Genomic DNA, 17,325 nt, shown 5'->3' with positions numbered 1-17,325 from the left:
ATAGAAAGGTACTTTGGATTAGGTAGAGGGGAGTGAAGGGAGGGAAGGGGTAGGAGGGGAGGAAGGGTAGTAGAATGAATCAGACATTATTACCCTATGTGCACATAGGCACATAGGATCATCCTACCAGGGTGATTCTACACCATGTACAACCAGAAGAATGAGAAGTTATACTCCATTTATGTATGATGTATCAAAATGCATTCTACTATCATGTATAACTAATTAGAACAAATAAATCTTAAAAAAAAAAGTCTGAAACTGTGGAGAGTGAATAAAAAATAAGACCCTACCATATAGTACCTACATCATTTACAGATTTTGGTACTTTATTATCTAGTAACCAATTCCTTTTAACATATTCTGTGTATGTATTATAACACTGAATTTGAGAACCTTTACTGTAAATGTTGCAAGCAAATAGTAAACTGATAAATTATGAACAGTTACAGGGAAAATGGCCATACTTTGTCACTTGTTTTAAGTATAAACCATTTAATTTCCTCTGAGAATCTAAAGGAAATGCTAAAGATGAAAAACACTGTAACAGAGTTAATTAGAATTAATTTTACAATTGTTGAGTATTTACATGGATTCTGCTTTTTTAAAATAAAACAGCTTTATTGAGATAACTTATATACTATCAAATATTTCTGCCTTAAATATACAATTAAATGATTTTTATTATATTTACAAAGTTGTAGTCATTATGACCTGATAAGATTTTAAAACATTGTGGTTTTTTAAAGCAGTTATGAAAGTAAATTATATTAACTAAGTTGCACAGCAATTAGAAATAAAAAGCTTATTTATCTAATTATAATTCTAGAGGATCAAAAGTGGTAGAAACATTTGAGATAGTGTTTTTATTTCATATATTGATGAAACTTGACAATAGGGCATGAGTTTCTAGAAACCCATGAAGTTACATATGGCTCTCTTCTTTTTCTCTGAAGTCTTTCTTTGTTTTTTCTCCCCTGGATCAGTCTTCTAGCACTTTAGCTATGCTACAAAGCTTTAGGTCACTGGAAAAAAAAATTGTCAAATGTTGTTTTGAGGTTTACCATAAGTAATCAGGTATTTGTGTGGATCTTCCTATGGTGCACATTATTTCCAGACACTTCTACTTGATATATATTTGGCATTTATACAGTACTATTTGTCAGATCTCATTTTTTTTCTGCAGCATATTTTGAACTGGTGAGACAATTATTTCTTTAAATTAATATTCTCATTAAGATGGATTAAAAAATTTCTGCTAAGCGTAAGAATTTGGAAGCTAGAATAGCTTTTATTAAAAAACTCTTAAGAGTAATTAATAGTTTTAAAATGACAAGTTATCAGAATCACAAAGAGGCAACAAATTATAATGTGTTCTAGAATTAGTTGCCTGAATTTGCCACCCATGTAACCTAACCTTTTGAAACTGTTTTCCTTTTTCAATAAAATAGAAATAGTAATAGTGCTTACCTTGTAGAGTTACAGTGAAGATTAAAAGAGGTAATTCAAATAGAACACTTACTGTAGAGTCTGGCACATGGTAATACTTGATAAATGTTGGATGTTTGTTTTTTAACCACAACAAAATTTAAAGAACCATTTCACTTTAATACACCGTCTATAAATACAAGGTTATATAATTTGATCCTTATTATTATATTACTGTATTTCTTTATTGTGGTGGAAATAACCCAGATGATAGGTTAAGGAAGTGTTTTCCAGGCAATGGAAATAGTACAGTCATCCCTTGGTATTCCTGGGAGTTTGGTTCCAGCACCACCTCACCCCTGCAGACACAAACTGCAGGTGCTGAAGTCCCTCATAATAAAATGGCATAGTTTTTGTATATAGCCTATGTATATCCTCCCATCTGCTGGAAATAATTTCTGAATTATATATAATAACTAATACAATGTAAATGCTATACAAATAGTTGTTATATGTTTAGAGAATAATGACAGAAATAATGTCTGCACATTTCAACAGACACAATTTTTTTTTTTATTGTTGGTCGTTCAAAACATTACATAGTTCTTGATACATCGTATTTCACAGTTTGATTCAAGTGGGTTATGAACTCCCAATTTTACCCCGTATACAGATTGCTGTATCACATCAGTTACCCTTCCATTTATTGACATAATGCCTTTCTAGTGTCTGATGTGTTCTGCTGTCTGTCCTATTCTCTACTATCCCCCCTCCCCTCCCCTCTCAACAGACACAATTTTAAAAATATTTTTGATCTGTGGTTGGTTGTACAAATGCATGTAGGACCTACAGATATGGAGTGCAAAGGCTGCATGCAGAGAGACTACGTAGCAAGAGTGCAGTAATTGTAGTAGAATATAACAGATGAGGTTAGAGGTAAAGGAGAGGCAGATTTGTATAGGGTTTTGCAGTAATTGTAAGCACTTAGACTTATGTTTTTACTCTGATCAAGATGGGCATTATCATTGGAAGACTCCATAAAAGAGTGATGAGGTGACTGATCCTTTAAAGGCTCACTCAGTTGCTGAGTTCAGAAGGGTAGACTGGAACAAGAGCAGTAACAGGCCAGACTGGGCTGGATTACTAAAATATTACACTAGGTATGTATATAAAAGATAAAATAAATACATCAAAATACTAATAAGGACTGAACTTAGGCTATCCTAGTTATCTATGAGTGGTCTTATTTATACTTTTCTGTTTTTCAAAATTAGTCTTTTTGATTAGAGGGATGAACTTGAATATATTAAGTACAGTATTATAGGTACTGTTACTAAATTTGAAACACTCGCCATCAATACGACTAAATGTTCATAATCTGTCTACAGGAGTACAGTGAAACATCAGCAATTTTGAATAAATGATCTAAATAAATAAGGGAGAAGTGAGAATTAGAGAACAAACATTTTATACATAGTTCAGTTATTTTAAATTTCATATAATGGAATTAAAATAGAATATATTAATGGTAGAGGTCCTATTTTAAAGAAGATGCAAATGATTATGATAATATGACAGCCTTACTACTTACCCTGGTTTCCTCTTGCAGTAGAATTTTATAAATTACTATTTTGAAATCTCAGATTCTTATTTAGGTGATTGCATTTAGATATGGTTTTAATAGACCACTTCTAATTGAATTTATTCCTTCCTTTCTTTACCTGTTGTCTTTTTGCCTGGTCTACTCTGTCCCAACCCTAGCTCCTTCTTCTAATCTTTCAGAGTTCAGCTCATTTCGCTACAAAAGGGACCTTTCCTGAGTCTGTTAAATCTTATCACTCTTGTTACTATTACATTGCAGTTGTAATGAAATAGTTATTTGTATAATTGTGTGGTTTCCTTTGTTAGAATATTAGCACCATAAAGATGGGTGTGTAATTCTCCTACTTACGATGTTTCCTCATTGAATAATGAATACATAGGGGAACAGATAAATAAACTTACTGTCACGCTTCTTTTAGAGTTTAGTTGAGGGTCTGGTGCAGTTTTTCTAATATTCCTCCTCCCACAGTCTACCCCCTCATGTAGTTTTTTATGTTATAAGTAAGTGTGTTTAAATTTTTAAATCAAAACAACAAATTTAGTATTTTTGCTTAATGTTCAGTGCTTTTAATAAAAATATATTGATTTCTTTATGATTTCTCATTGGGAATGAAAAAGAAAAAAAATCAACTTTGGTAGCACTGCTACACTTTTAAAACTTTTTTAACCTCTGGATTTGTCAGATTAGTATAGCCTGACTTTTATTGAAAACAAAGTAAGGAAAGTCTGGTATATTGATAGTTACAACATTTAACTGTGATCCTAAAGGCTTATTCTGGAAGAGTACAGTTTCTTTCTAGAAGACCATTTCCCAAGAGTTTAATTAGCTCAGCATTTATCTTTTTAAAATTTAATTTTATTTTAATTGATAAATAATAATTACAAATGTTTATGAGGAGCTTTATGATATTTCAGTACGTGTATACAATGTGGCATGGGCAAATCAATTTAATTAACATATCCATTACCTTACATATTTTCTGTTTGGGGAAGAGAACATTTAAAATCTGCTCTTCTGGCAATTTTGAAATATACGTCATCTTTGACTGTAATCACCTTGCTGTGCAGAAGATCACCAGAACCACTGTTATCTAACTGAATACCCTTTTTTCTAATACCTCCCTTTTCTTCTTCCCACACCTCTCTAGGACTTATGTCTTTCTCAATTCTTAAAATAATGTTTCTGATTACATTTACTTATTTATAGCATACTGAAGTTTTTATTCAATATTTCTTCCTCCCAAGGAGTTTTTAGAGTTTTAAATAAAATAAAACAAAATGCAAAAGAAAACCAATGAATTTCTTATATCAAAAAAGATCAGAGGAATCTCCAGTCAAAAAAGAAGTAGGTTGTACACCCACTCACATCCCAGTGTTGGGTGCCATTCTTTGGGGTTGTGGTTTTGTTTTTATGTTCTTCCTTTGTGAAGGGTTTCATATAGTATATGTATAGCTATTTATAATTTTCATTCCATGTGATTAAAAAAAATGTTCAGGTACCAATTTGAATACTAGTGGGTAATTTCTATCAAGGTCATATGATTGTTTTGTTAAATAGCAGAGTTTAATTTTTTGTTATTGTTGTTTCTTTGTTTTTGCCATACTGGAAATTGAACCCAGGGCCTTGCCATGATAGTCCTACATAGGACTTAATGTAATACTTAAGTTTTTATATAGTTTTCTGCATATCTTATTTTCTTGTTGCACTTTGATTCTACCCCCCATTTAAATCTGGGGTTTTTTTCTCAGTTCTTATCATCAATGTTTTTTTTTGTTGTTGTTTTCTTCTCTCCTTCAGTTCTGTTCTGAAATTGAGGACCCAGTCTTGAGCTTCTTGAAAATAATGATCAGGATTTCTTACTCAGCATTCTCCTTGAGGTGATCTTCCTTAGTGCATTACCCTTCCCAAAGTTATTCCTAGCTTTTAGTATTATTGGGTGACTTCCCTCTTGGTAATGAATGTACTACGCTTGAAAGTTTATACCTGTACTTCCTCTCAGTCTTCATTCATCACATCTCTTAGTCACTACTTTAGGTAGAATCTACTTATGGTGCCCCAAATATCTGCATTAATCTATTATATCTGCTTACTTAAAATGTGTATTTTATAAATATGGTTCACCTTTTCACATAGCCTAAAACTAGTCATGAGATAATTATAAGTTATGTAAAGAAATACTTCCTCAAACACTTGGATTAATATGTGTAATGAAAAATTCAGGACCTCCTCGTGTGTGCCACTGCACCCAGCACATAAATTCTTTTGATAGAATATTAGTGACGTGAAAAAAAGAATGCAGTACTCACAATTTCATATGCACAACTAGACACAGGCATGCACATACACATGAAACCCCAGTCTTAGGAAAATAATGGAAGCAGAATATGCCAAAATGTTGCTTTTTAATAATGTAGGGAGTAGAGCTATGGTTGATTTTTAAAAAAATTTATTTTCTTTTTTATTTGCATTTTATTTTATTATATTTATTATATTTTATTTTGTTTGCATTTTTATATGCATTTTTGAGCATTTCTGAAATGAGCAGTTTACTTTAAGAAACTTTATTTTTAAATTGCTTACAGAATCGGTTCCAAATACTTCCAAATATCTTTCCATCTTGACTTTTCTCTTTATCTTCTCTGTCTTACTTTCTTCTACTCACATTATCTCAGTTCATTCTTCAAAACTTTAAAAATTTTGATGTGAAGGCCTGCAGCTTCTTCATTTCACTGCATGACCCCACCATATTTCACTTGTATTAGATCCAGCTGCATCATACATTTAGATTATTTGCATACATCTGAAGGATATTCTTAGACTTCAAACCCTTACCTAATAGGTAGGGAGTAATTTGGACTACATGCTCTTCTCTTAAAACTCTTGTCATTAGTCTTCCATATCTTTTCTTTGGCTTTGGCTCTACCTGTAGCAGTAATTTTTCCTTTGTATTATAAGATAGCTTTTATAAGATCATAAGCAAGCCCACCCCAGTTTATTTCATACTTTCCAGTTTTCTTCACCCATTTTATCATGTACTTCCAGTGAAGCATTTATCACCGTTTGCATGCACTGTATTTTTAAAAATGTTATTGCATTTTTTGTACTTCTGCTTTATTTATTTATTTATTTATTTATTTTTATGTGGTGCTGAGGATCGAATCCAGTGCTTCACACGTACTAGGCAAGTGCTCTACCACTGAGTTACAACCCCAGCCCCACATGCACTGTGTTTTTAAATTGTGCATGTCTTTTTGTCCCACTAGATGTTGAACTCTCATGGGCAGCAACTGTATGTTATTCATCTTGTATCTCCCACAGTGCTATGTTAGCAAACATTTATGGTCTTAAGTTGATATAATTCATGATTTAGCACAATTTAAGTCATTAATCAGAATGATGTTTTAGTTCATTTTAACCTATATACATTTCTCCTTTTTTGATATGTAATTTTAATTCATCATCTTTTTCAAAAGAACATTTATTTTGTACTAAAACAAAAGCATATTAACTGTAGAAAATTTAAAATACAAAATTATTTCAACCACAGCATATTTCTGTTTCTTTTTTTAATACATTTTTGTTTTAGTCTAGTCTAAATCATGTTGCATAATATATCCTTCTCTAATAGTTGTGTAATCATTCAACAAAAATTAATTAAGCACCTACTATCAGGAAGGTATTCTAGGATTATACCAATAAACAAAGTATTGGGGTTATACCAATAAACAAAGTAGTCAAAATTACTTGCTTTCATAAAGCTTATATTGTAGTGGAGGGAGACATAGTATACAATAAAAATATATATACTAAGTGATAGGATGATAAATTCTTTGAAGAAAAATGAAGCAGTTGAATAAGAAGTATATGTCAGGAAGAGAATTACAGTTTTAAATAGATCAGTTGGTACAGGAATTTTCATCAAAGTAACTTTTAAACAAAGACCTAAATTATTAAGAGAGCTATGTGGTGTCCGAGGACAAAGCATTTATTTATAGTGGTGGAACATAAATGTCCACAAAAAGAGAAAGCTTATTATTTTAAAATTATCTAAATTTTAATATATAGCCATATAGATCCTATTATCATTTAATTAATACTTGAGGAATTGTGTTAAATAAAACTAATTTCATCCTAATGTTAAAAAATATTTGATATACATGTATATAGATAAATGTAAATATATATGTGTAAATAAAATACATCAGAAATTAGCACCATTTTATTTATGGAGCATATTCTTGGTTTACAATTTTTTAAATGTTTTTGTTTTTCGGTTTTCTTAATGAATATGTATTAAGATTATTAAAAGTATTAGAAATTAATTTTAATACATACTAACTTCAGGTTCCTGTGAATGGAATAATGGGTATTTAACTACGCTCTCTCCAGAATCAACTGTAAAGCATGAAGCACTTGGTTTTATTTAGCATCTAATTAGCAAAGCACAGTGCTTAGATACTTAAAAGAAGGGAAACCCAAGAAGTGAGCTCATCCTAGTATCCATACTAAGTTCAGGGAAGCAAAACCCAAATAGCAACTAGCAGGATAGAAGAAACAGTAATTAGAGTACTGCTAAAGTGGTTGAAATTTGTGAGTCTAGGTATTGGAAAGAAGGAAACTTCTTACGGAGTTTCAGTAATCTTTATAGGGGGTCTCTCTGATTTTTTTGCCTAAATATTGAACTCCATGTGTGCAGGGCCACTCTCTTAAGAACGGGTACTGGGGCTTCAAGAGGAGATTCTGGAGATCACACAGTGCTGAGAAACTTTTTCAACCAGCCAGATTCAAAATCCTTGCTTAGCACCCTGGGTATTAGTTGTAGATGCAAATAATATAAGAAATTTAAAAATGAGACATAACAATGGATGCAGGAGAGATTTAGGGAATATTATAGACAACTTGATGCCAATAAATTTTAAATATTGAATGCAGTGGATAAATATCAAGAACATTTTAGGTTACTTCAGCAATAGAAACCTGATGGCCTTTTAATCATTAAAGAAATGAAATCAGTTCTTCAAAAGCTGACTATAAAGAAAATATCAACTCTTGTAAACTTATTTCTAAACTACCATAGAAAATTCCCTGTCTTCTAAGTTTTGAGCCTGTGTAAACTGGAATTTTCTGTTCCTTTAATGTTTGGTAGAACTCACTTATAAAACCATCAAGAGTTGATATTTTAAAAAATGCAATCCTGAAAATATAAGATCAGTCAAAAAGAAGGCAAGAAAGAAGGAACAATGGAATAAAGAATAGGATGATAGATTGAAAAGCACACATGATGGTAAAGTTAAAACCAACAATATTAACAATTAAATAAAAATGGACTAAACATTGCAATTATAAGGCAGAGATTTTCAGACTGTTACATTTTTTGTCTACAACAGTCACTCTGCTTCTTTTTTCCCTATGATATTCCCTTTTTTGAAGAGCCAGGACAACTTCTTAAGATACTTAAGATATAGGTAAAGTTTATTTGATTATAGCTTTAATTTGATAAAATTTTAATACTCTTTTTTTTTCTTTTTTGTGGTGCCAGGGATTGAATACAGGGCCTTTTGCATACCAGGCAAGCACTCTACCAACTGAGCTATATTCCCAGCTTGATATAATTTTAATAGGATGAATAACTGCTATTTTGTAGCAACATATTTAGGCATGAATGCTAAATAGCTCACATAAATGACAGTAGTTACTATTATTTTACTTAACCAATTTGATTTGTCATGATTTAAGACCCAATTATATGCTGTTTATAAGAGATAAACTGTAAATATAAAAATACAGAATAAATGTAAAAGGAAGGAGAAAAGATATTCTAAGCAAAAAACTAATCATTAGAAATCTTGAGTGACTCTAATAATATCAGACAAAGTAATATTCAGGACAAAGAGTCTTCAGGACCAGTAATGATGATAAAAATACTAGCTCATAAAAAGACATAAAAACTGAAATATCTATTTATAACTAATAATGGAGATATTATGATCCAGAAACTTAATTCATCTTATAGTCTTGCCATTTAATAATAGAGAACTTATTACATTTAAACTTCTTATAATAAACATTAGAAGGGTATTTTTCTTTTGGTGTCATCCTGTTTAGTAATTCCTTTACTCATTTACATTTTTTTATTTACTTGTTTTAGTACCCATTTATTCTCTGTGCAGTTAAACCTTCTGTTCTCTGTTATGGATAAGTAGTGGAATGTAGGTTTGTAGTAATACTGTCTAGATTTGAGTTCTGGATCCTCTTCTAGATTTATATTTCTTCATACCTCACTTTGTAAGCAGTGTAATAAAACACTGCATTGGCACTTAGTACATAATAGCATTAGGTTTTTTTGTTTGTTTTGTTATTTTTAGTATTTTTTATGGGCTTTTTGGTTTGGATGGAGGTGATTAGAGCCTTCTTCTTGCTCACTAAACACATGCTGTTAAAGTTGTTTCTCACTTCTTCCTCAGTAAAGAATTACTTTACTTTATCATTTGTCCTTATTTCTAGAGGCCCAGATAACATACATTCATACATCATGTTCACTGTCTTTAGTCTTCCAGGTCATCAGAACTGCCATTGACCATCATTGATAGTGGTACTGGTTAATTATTTGAGAACTAATAAAAAAGAAAGATAAATCATGACAAATCAAATTGGTTAAGTAAAAGAATAGTAATTACTGTCATTTATGTGAGCTATTTCGCATTCATGCCTAAATATGTTACTACAAAATGGCAGCTATTCATCTTATTAAAATTGTATCAAAGCTATAATCAAATAAACTTTACCTATATTTTAAGTGTCTTAAGTAGCTGGCCTGGCTCTTCAAAAAAAAGGTAATATCATAGGGGAAAAAAGAAGCAGGGTGACTTTTGTTGACAAAACACGTAACAGCCACTTATACTGCAAAAACCTAGATTTGATCTGGTTCTGGGGGTAAAAGCTCTATAAGAACTCTTGAGATAATTAGGAAAAATGTGAATGTGGACCATATGGTATATTATGTTGTGGAATTGTTAATTTTCTTAGGTGACATGATGGAATTGTGGTTATTTATGAGATTTTGCTTCTTATTAGGATATGCATGTTGTCCCCTTATTCTTAGGAGATGTCATGCTTTTCAATGGTAGAACAGATGCATGTATTACATATGTGTTTATATGTAGAAAAAGAAAATAAATTTGGCAAATATTGTTGAATCTGGGTGAAGTGTATATGGATTTTTGTTGTACTGTTTTCATTTTTTTTGTTTTAACCACTTTTATAATGAAAAGTTGAATACCTGCACAAAAATATCTCCAGAAAAAGAAATCATGATGAAAATTAGAAAATACTAAGAATTAGATGCTAATAAAAAGATTCCATATTTGAACTTTAGATATGGCTAATTAATACTTACAGAAAATTTGTGGTATAGCTTTAGAAAATATGTGTTATGCTTTAGAAAATTAGTGAGACAAGCTTTAAATTTCAGATGAAAAATGAGTGATAGAAGTAACTAAAAAAATAGGTGAGAGTAGAAATCAATTAAGTACAAAATTAAAACATGGTAGGATCAATAGCTTCTGAGTTGGTTTCTTTGCAAACTCCCATTAGATGTTTAAGACTCAGAATGATGAATCAAGAAAAATAATATAAGAAATAAAAAATGAGACATAACAATGGATGCAGGAGAGATTTAGGGAATATTATAGACAACTTGATGCCAATAAATTTTAAACATTGAATGCAATGGATACATATCAAGAACACTTTAGTTTACTTCAACAATAGAAACCTGATGGCCTTTTAATCGTTAAAGAAATGAAATCAGTTCTTCAAAAGGAAATATTAACTCTTGATGGTTTTAAAAGTGAGTTCTACCAAACTTTAAAGGAACAGAAAATTCCAGTTTTACACAGGCTTAAAAATTAGAAGATAGGGAATTTTTTATAGTAGTTTAGAAATAAGTTTACAAACTCTTCCTTTATGAGACATTCACTCCATCCTTTATTGTGAGATGGACCTATTAATGCAGCAGAAACAGTAAAAAAAGCAGAAGTGATGCAAGAGATTTGAGGGAATGGTTTATGAGGCACAACCGCTTCTTTCTCTCTCTTGGATTGTTTGTTCTGGGAGAAGGAGCTACATCATGAGGACATACAAAGGCCTATGGAAAGACCTCTGTGATGAAGAACTAAGGCCTTCTGCCAAGCCTCATGTGAGTAAGCCATCTTGAAAGTGGATACTGCAGCCCTGCTGACATCCTGAATGAAACTTCATGTGAACCCAGCTAGCTAAGCCACTCCCAAATTCCTGACACACACAGAAACAATGTTGGTTGGTTTAAACCTTTAAGTTTTGGGGTAATTTATTACACAGCCATACATAGATAACTTATGTACTAGTATCCATTTGTGAAACTAAGATAATCTCGGCACCCAAATAGGCCATAAAAATGGCCTTTAGATTTACTATCCTACTCATAAACAGGAATAGATAATCTAAAACAAAAATTAGCAGACTGAAGCAAAACATGTCTAAAAAACATCGTAACTAATTTGAATTTATTACAGAAGTGCAAACTTGACTCATTAGAAAATCTGTTCATTTAGCTTACTACCTTAACAGGTGAGGGAAGATAAATTGATTATCTGAAGTGATGCAGGAAAAGAATAATATATTGTATAACATTCTATCTTTCTTTCTTTGGTACCCAGGATTGAACCCAGGGCACTTAACCATTTTTGAGCACATCCCCAACCCTTTTTTGTTTTTAGAGACAGGGTCTCACTGAGTTGTTAGGACCTCACTAAGTTGCTGAGGCTGGCTTTGAACTTGGCAATCCTCTTGCCTCAGCATCCTGAGCCACTGGGATTACAGGTGTGTGCCACCATACCCAGTTTACAATTTCTGTTTATGGCAAAGCTCTGAGCAAATTAGGGATATAAGGGGAACTTTCTTAATGAATGTGATCTACAAAGAAACATCAAAAAATATACTCATTAGTGAAAAATATTTAAAATACTCCCTTTAAAATGAATAAACAATAAATGTTCAGAGTTCATAGTACATTTAGATGGAAAGAAAAAAATAAAATGAATAAAACAGAAATAGTTAGAAGGAAGAAATTTACCATAGGTTAACCAATATAGAAAACTCAATCAACATAAAAATTATTGACTTTATTAAGATAGTCAATAAAAATATTTAAAATGTAACTGGAAAATTTCTTGGCGATAGCTCTAATTTTAGATGTTTAAGACTGAATAAATGGAGATATATACCATGTTTGTTGTAATAAAGACTACAGTAAACATTTTTTATTTCTCACCAAGTATGTTTCATATGTATTCATTGTAATTTTAATCCAAATAGTATTTTTTTTAAAAAATCTGATTTAGGACTGGAGTTGTAGCTCAGTGGTAGAGCACTTGCCTTGCAAGTGTGAGGCACTGGGTTCAATCCTAGCACCACATAAAAACAAATAAAGGTATTGAATCCATATACAACTAAAAAAAATAGAAAAAATCTGATTTAGGCTTTTTTTATGGAACAGGAAAAGATCTAGAATAGGCAAAATGCACGTAAGAGAGGGAAGTCATAGGTTAAGAAATTGCTGTACCAAATGCCAAGACTAGTGATGATTACAGTATTTATGATAGTTTGGTATTAACATACAGATAAATAACTGGAGGAAAAGAATTGAACCTAGAAAAGACTCATATATATCCTGACACTTGTTACAGGATAGAGGTGATCTTTCAAACAATAGAAGAATGGTCTTTTTAATAAACGCTGGTAGAATAACTGAATATAGAAGAAAAATGAAATGGGTCCCTTTTCACCTTGATACAAAGTCAATTAAACTTTTGTTTTGAGATAACTGTTGATTCACATGTAATTGTAAGAAATTGATTCTGTATATCCTGTTAAACATTTTGGTCCAATGGTAACATCTTAAAATTTGTAGTAAAATATTACAATTAAGATATTGATGTTGATACAGTCAAGACTTGAGTATTTTCATCACCACACAGATCCCTATAGGACCCTTTTACAACCACACCCACTTCCTTCTCACCCTTCACCCTCTCCTTAACTCTTAGCAATCACTAACCTGTTTTTCATTTCTAAAAGTTTTGCCATTTCAAGAATGTTGTCCTACTAGGTTTATATAGTAAGTAATCTTTTGCCTTTTTTCACTTGACATAAATCTCTGATTATTTGTTCAGGTTGTCCCAGTTATTAATAATAATGTATTCCTCTTTATTGCTGAATAATATTCCCTGACATGAATGTACCACAGTTTGTTTTGCCCATACCTAAATAATAATGAAATGATCCTAATTCTCACCTCAGTTTCTTTGTATCATTATTGTAATTCTTTTTACTTTATGGAAACATACACAGGGTATATGTATATAAAATCATACATAATTGAATACATTATTCCTGTTATTATTTTGAACAAACTGTTATCTGTAAGATGATTACATTTTATCTTCACTTTTCCCTTCTCTAACGTTCTTTGCTTCTTAATGTAGATTTGAGTTCTGTACTTTATCATTTTTTTTGCTTTCTTTTTTGGGGGGAATGGGATATTGGGGATTGAACTCAGGGGTACTCAGACCACTGAGCCACATCCCCCTCCCCATTTTTTTTTTTTATTTAGAGACAAGGTCTCACTTGAGTTGCTTAGCACCTCACCTTTGCTAAGGCTGGCTTTGAACCTGTGATCCTCCTTCCCCAGCCTCCTGAGCCAATAGTATTACAGGCATGCCTGGCTGTTTTTCTTCTTTCAAAAAAAAATTTTTTTTCAACAATTTTTGCAAGGCATGTCTACTGCCAACAAATTTCCTCAATTTTTTTGGTAAGATATTCCTCCTTCAGTATTGAAGGGTATTTTTTTTCTCTGTTTTAGTATTCTCTCAACAGTTTAAGTATTTCACTCCACTATGCCCCTGCTTATGTCATTTCTTAAGATTGGTCAGATGTTAATTGTTATCTTGTTTATGCATGTGTAGCTTAAGTGTCCCCCTCACCCCTTGACTTCTAGGATTTTTTTTCCTTTATTTTCTGTAGTTTGAGAATGATATGGTTAGGTATAGTGTTTGTTTGTTGGCATTTGTCCTGGTGCGTGTTCTGTCAGCTTCTTGGATCTGTGGTTTGATGTCTGACATTAATTTGGGGAAGTTCCTTGTCATTATTGTTTGAAAAACTTTCTATGTTCCTGCCTTTCCTATCTTTCTTGAATATCTCTTACACACTTTACATCTTTTGTAGCTTTTCTACAGTTGGATATTCCAGGGGTCTAAAGTCTTTTTTTTTTTTTTTCAATTTCTGTAGTTTCTATTGAGATATCCTCAAGCTTAGATTCTTTGCGCATGTGTGTTTAGTCTACCAAAGCCCATCTGAGTTGAAATACTTCATTTCTATTAACTAATCTGTAGCTTTTCTTTTTAGTTCTTATAATTTTCATCTCTTCTTCTTGTATTATCATCTGTCCTTGCAGGCTGTCAACTCTAGCATCTTAATTATAGTTATTTTAAGTTCCTGACCTTAGAATTTCAACATCTTTGCCATATCAAAGTCTGATTCTATTGCTAGCTGTGCTCATGAAACCAGATATGATATGCTGGGTAAAAGGAACTGCTGTATATAGCCTTTAGTAATGTGGTGGTAAGGTTTGGGGGAGGGAACATTCTGTAATTATATAAATTTCACACTTTTAGTAAACCTGAAATGGAATCTGGACTATAAACTTCATGAGTACTTTTTGATTCCCCCCCCCCAACTCTCAATGAGTCAGAATGATTAAAGGTGGCTAAAGTTGGAAAATTCCCTTCTTTCAGGTCATTTGGTCAGATGAGGCTATGTTTGAACTAGTTTATCTTGAGGGTTGAACTTGTTAACAAGAATAGAATGCTTTGTATATTTCAAAATGGTTCCTTTGTCTCTTCTACCTGAATTACATGGGAATTTTTCCCCACCATTGACTGAGAATATCTGCTTGAAGTAAAATTCAGAAAAGTTGAAGAACCTCCAGTGATTGGATCCTCTTGGAGTTTTTCTCTCTCAGACTTGTCCACACTGAGCCTCCAGCAACTCATCAGTTACAGTACAAGTTTCCCTGCTTTGATACTGATTCTCACAGAGGTTTTGCTGTTTTGCTCCACTCTGAATCTAAGAGAAATTTCTCATTTTCCAGTTTGTTTAGCCTTTTTTTGTTGTTGTTGTAGATCTTATTGGAGATTTCAGCTTCTTGCATGCAGAATCAAAAATCTAGCTTTTTAAAAATTTTTTTTCTTTTAAACTTTCTAACAGAGTCTTTTCCAAAACTGGCATCCAGTTTATCAGTTTTCTCTATTATGGATAATGCTTTTGATGGCACATCCACCTTGCCACCTAGATATGAGAGATTTTCTCTCTAAAAATTTTGTAGTTTTGTTTTAAATTTAAGTTCATGATCCATTTTGAGTTAATTTCTGAGACTTATCTTTTTTGGGGGATGGGGGGAGATAACAATTATTGAACCCAAGGATGCTTTTCCTTTTAAGAAGAGTCTTACTGAATTGCTCAGGCTGGTCTTAAACTTGGGATTCTCCTGCCTCAGTCTCCCAAGTTGCTGAGATTACAGGTGTGCACCATAGTGCCCACTGAGACTTATCCTGAAGTTCATGTTTTAAACTTTATTTTAATTGTGACAAATACACATAACACAAAATTTCCCATCTTCACCATTTTTAAGAATATAGTTCAGTGGTATTAGGTATGTTCATATAGTTAGGGGGGCATTAACACCTTCCATCTGTACTCAGTAAACAATAATACACTAGTCCCCCTCCTACCACACCTTGACACCCACAGTTCTTTTTTTCTCTGAGTTTAGCTAGTTCAACTAAGTACCTCATAAGTAGAATCATACAGTATTATTTTTCATTTTGTGACTGGCTTATTTCACTCAGCACATCCTTAGGAACATGTATTCATATATATATTTTTAAGGCTAAATGATCTTTTGTAGTATATATCTTTTTTTTTTGTCCATTCGTTTATTGGTAGATATTTGAGTTGCTTGCACCTTTTTCTATTATGAACAATGCTGCTCTGAACATGGGTGTACAAATATCTGTTTGAGCCCTTCCATCAGTTCTTTTATGTATATATACAGAATTGGAACTAGTGAGTTCTGTTGTAATTTTATTTTTAATGCTCTTAGGGCCACTGTACTATTTCCCATAACAGATGCATCTCCACAAGCACTGGCACTTACATTCTGGTTTTGGGGGTTGGTTTGTTTATTTTTCTAATAGTTGACATCTTACTGGGTATGAAGTGGTATCTATAATATATGGATGGCCCATTGCTACAATACCATTTGTTGAAAAAGCTTTTTCCTCCATTTAATTGTGTTTGCACTTGAGCATATTTGAGTACTTTTATTTCCAGATTTTCTTTTCTGTTTCATTGGTGCGTGTTTCTGTTACCTATCAATACTATGGTAATACTAGCTTCATAAAATGAATTTGGAAGTTTTCCCTGTTCTGTTTTCTGGAAAGAAATATATAGCATTGGTGATAGTTCTTAAACATTTGTAGAGTTCTCTAGTGAAAACATATGGACATTTACATTCAAGTTTAAAGTTTTGGTAATCATGTAAGAGTGTGAAGGGATAAATCACTAACTAACTAGTTGAAGTACAACTGAAAGATTAGTATTTAAAATATTTAAAGACATTCTTCAGTTTACTAAGATACAAATAAGCAAATAGACATTTGGGCAAAGTTACTTCTTCTTTGATCCTATAGAAAGAACATTGAATCTAAACTAAGGATTTGGAGAGACCAGATAATATTTTTTGGAGTGTATACTTTGTTTACATTTGAGACACCTTCCACAAACCATAGAAAAATCTTGCTCCTAAGAGGAAGTAACTCTCCTTTTGTCTTTATTGTTTTAATTGATTCTTATAGGTATTTCAGGTCCCTTTTGGTTCTAGATAGTATTTTAAATATTTTTGTATACATTACTTTCTCTGGTTGGCTGATGACTTTTTAAAACTTTGTCCTGTGAAGCTCACAGTGCTTTTAAGCATGCCTTTTTTCAGTGGTAGCAGTTTTAAAGTCAGGTGAGTTTGTTATCCTCATTCTCATTTGTTTTCAAAAAGTTCTCTCTCTCTCTCTCTCTCTCTCTCTCTCTCTCTCTCTCTCTTTGGTTTATAGGAATACAGGAACACAAACTAAAATAAGATTATTTTAAGTAGGATTTTAATTAAAATCATCCTGTATTCCATAGCCATTAAGACTTGAATGTGG

General features: G+C 32.1%; 1 protein-coding gene across 1 annotated transcript in view; it reads left to right on the top strand.

Moving 5' to 3' along the window:
• Rfx7 (regulatory factor X7) overlaps positions 1-17,325 on the top strand; it is a 127,714-nt gene that overhangs the window by 13,598 nt on the left and 96,791 nt on the right. The gene's annotated exons all lie outside the window — the stretch shown is intronic.

Source organism: Urocitellus parryii, chromosome 6 (assembly GCF_045843805.1).
Source record: "Urocitellus parryii isolate mUroPar1 chromosome 6, mUroPar1.hap1, whole genome shotgun sequence".
Lineage (NCBI taxonomy): Eukaryota > Metazoa > Chordata > Mammalia > Rodentia > Sciuridae > Urocitellus > Urocitellus parryii.
Note: the sequence above shows the minus strand (reverse complement) of the source record. Positions and strands in the feature narration are given on the sequence as shown.